The 3277-nt window shown below is 38.4% G+C and overlaps 1 non-coding gene across 1 annotated transcript; it reads left to right on the top strand.

Moving 5' to 3' along the window:
• Positions 1-2500: 2500 nt before the first annotated feature.
• TRNAN-GUU (transfer RNA asparagine (anticodon GUU)) lies at positions 2501-2572 on the top strand. Its single transcript has one exon. It is a non-coding gene; the product is annotated as a tRNA-Asn (tRNA).
• The last annotated feature ends 705 nt before the right edge of the window (positions 2573-3277 follow it).

Raw genomic sequence — 3277 nt, 5'->3', positions numbered from 1 at the left:
TGGTCGGCTTGTGCCCGGCCTTTGGGCTCAAAATCTAGACACAGGCCCAGTCCGTGGACAAGGTCAGACAATATTTCAAACATCACATTTTCCCAGATGTCTCAACAATATTTCAAGGACCCCAATACTGATAGAGCGGCAGATATGGAATATAATACTTCCTGCGTTACATAACATAGTGCATATAGTTTTTTTTAAATCAAATATCACAAACTTTGACGAAGTTTATGAAGAAAAATATTTACATCTAGAATACCGAACATATGTCATTAGATTCATCATTAGAGCAGCCCCCCTCCCATGCATGAGAGGGAACGAACATCAAGCAGGTGGATACAATTGGGCCAAAAAGGAGGCCCAGCTTTATTGTTCTTTCAACGTAAATTTGAACCATGTCGAGTTTCTTGCTACAGGTAGCAAGCCTAAAACTGGTATTTGAACGTGAATTTAAATATCAAAGCAAAAATAAATCAAAATTGCCATAAGATGAAAGAACAAAACTGACATCATGTTCAAATGGATTCAGATAAAAATGCATTCAAAATGGATAAACATTTGCCATGGTCCAACAAGAAAATTAAAATTGTCATGTTACAATTTTTTTTGCCATGGTTTAAATTAATTTTTGAAAGTGGTTCAAACACAAATTTTCGAGGTAACAAAAATTTGCCACTGTCCATAAACCAAAAATGACATGACACATGAAAATAAACCTGCCATGACCATAAACTAAATTTGTCATGGTCACAACAATAGTAATTTTGCCATGTTGCAAAAGGAAATAAATTTTCCATGCTCTTAAAAACACACATTAATGGCCAAAACATGTATAAGTTTGCAATAGTGGCCAGTGTAAAATGATGGACATGTGATGCTTGTCGTCATGGTTGGAAAAAAGAACATTGAATACCAAAATGTGTGAAAGTGTACGATGATGGCAAAATTTAGTGTCATTTTTTACGCCTTGATGGCAAAAATGATGTAAACTCGCCAAGTTACATACAAACCAATTTCCATGATTCTTAAAAGTAAGAAAAGCATCAACTAAAATTGACATGGTTAAAAAAAGTGAGTATTGCCATGAGAAGAATAATTTTGCCATGAGAAATAAACTAAATTTGCCATGGTATGTAAACTAAATTTGCCATGGTCAATTACGAAAAGGCCATGATCCATAAACTAAATTAACAACGGTCAATTACTAAAATATGCCATGGTAAAAATAATACTAAAAAGTTGCAATGGTCTGTAAACTAATATCGTCATGATCCATAAACTATCACTGCCATGGTCAATTATTAAAATTTTCTAGGATCAATTACTAATTTTTATGGTCAAAATACCATTTTTACCATGAACATTTTGCCATGGCAAAAATTCTTTCATGGTACGATATGAATTTTCCAACAATTTCATTTGCACATGGAAAAAAATGAGAGGATTTTTTTCTTTTTAAAAGATTGCAACTATAGGGTCTTGTTCCATAGAAACAATGTAGATGGGACATGGCAATTTTAGTTACATTTGGGATGTGGAAATGTCCTAAAATTTCCATGGGTCGTCAAACCAAATTTGTACATGTTTTTATCCCTATTTGCCATGAACCATAGAACAAAGGTATTAAAATATTCCCGTGTATATTATACTTCATTTTTCTAAAATTGCGATCAGCCTTACAACACCATTTTGTTGCCATGGTAACTTTCGGTACCATGCATAATTAGGGGAACAAAATTGTACAAAGGGTATTTTTCCCAATGCAAAAACTCAATACCATGCATATATGTTGAGCATCAAATTTTTGCCATGGCAAAAAAATGATGGCAACTTAAAAATGTTCTCCAAACGAAATTGTGTCCCTAATATGATGTATGCATTTTATCTGAAAACAAATTGTCATGTGTTCTCAATGGTGATTACCAAACAAAAAAATGGTGCTACAAAATAGAGTGGCATGGGAACATAGAAGAATGACGGGAAAACATGGCAAAGATGAGTGGGATGCATAATGCTTGTTGTCATCGAAAAAAATAAGCCACCCAACACAATCGAGACCGTGATGATGGCATCGATGAGCGTCGTCGCCGCGAGAAGCCACAACACCCTCATTGCATCCTCCGGAGCTACGAGAGGGATCCCCGCACATAGTGTTCGGTGCATCCCACCCCCGCCTCCCCTCCACATAAGCACCATCATCCCCAGCCTCTAAAAGTCGAGGTATTTCGAATTGTTTGTTGACACAGACAAAGTAAGGGAAACGGATAATGCAAATCGAAGCTATTTGATGTCTGACTCAGGCCTATATGACCGATCTATTGAAATACTCCAAGACTCCACCCAAAATAGAAAGAAGTTTTTTTTTCAAATTCAATTGTTTATTTATCTCTTATTCAAAAATTTCCCTGAAAATAGAATTTCATTTTTTCATTCAATGGTATTTGCAATTCAATCCGAATCAATATATCCAAAAGTTTTTATCTCCCCCACCTCCCCCCCTTGTTCCTCAGTAGCTCAGTGGTAGAGCGGTCGGCTGTTAACTGACTGGTCGTAGGTTCGAATCCTACTTGGGGAGATTTTATTCGGGCCTCGTGGCAGGGCATCGTCACCCGGGCCAATAGTTGGAGCTAAATCAGGCAGATCTCGGGTAGGGGGTCCTGAGATGGTCATCTTGGCTTGATGGTAACAGGGAGTAGAGAGACACAATATTTACCCATGTTCGGGCCCTCTCAAAGAGGTAAAACCCTACGTCCTGCTTGTATTGTATTGATTGTTGATGGGGTACAAAGTACATGATGATCTACCTCGAGATCGTATGAATGAATCTAACCTGCCGCCACGGACTAAAACCCTCAGCTTATATAGGGACCGAGGGGTACCTAGGGTTACACATGGTTAGTTCATCTAGAGATAAAACATGCTGAATATTTGAATATGACTTGAAGTATGCGCCAAGTCTTCAGAGGATTCCATCTTGAGTACGCTGAGGGATATAGCTTGCGTGGTCCACTCTTCGGTTGACGGTGGTCCTCGGCCCAACCCATCAATGGTAGGCTGACGTGGTGAGTAACCCCTAATCCAAGACACCATTAGTAGCCCCTGAACTAGTCTTCAAGCTGAGGACCATGAATGACTCCTTGCGACAACTTCTTTGGGTCTTTGGCTTCGTAGGTGAGTTCTCTTCCAATTTGACACCATATCCGAGGACTCCCAGGATCCAAAGTCCTTGTTAACCTTTCATTTTCGTCTCCTTCTTTTACTGCATCCATGTGTAAACCCA

This window comes from Triticum aestivum, chromosome 3A (assembly GCF_018294505.1).
Source record: "Triticum aestivum cultivar Chinese Spring chromosome 3A, IWGSC CS RefSeq v2.1, whole genome shotgun sequence".
NCBI lineage: Eukaryota > Viridiplantae > Streptophyta > Magnoliopsida > Poales > Poaceae > Triticum > Triticum aestivum.
The sequence above is the reverse complement of the archived record's forward strand: the minus strand, read 5'-3'. Positions and strand labels throughout refer to the sequence as shown.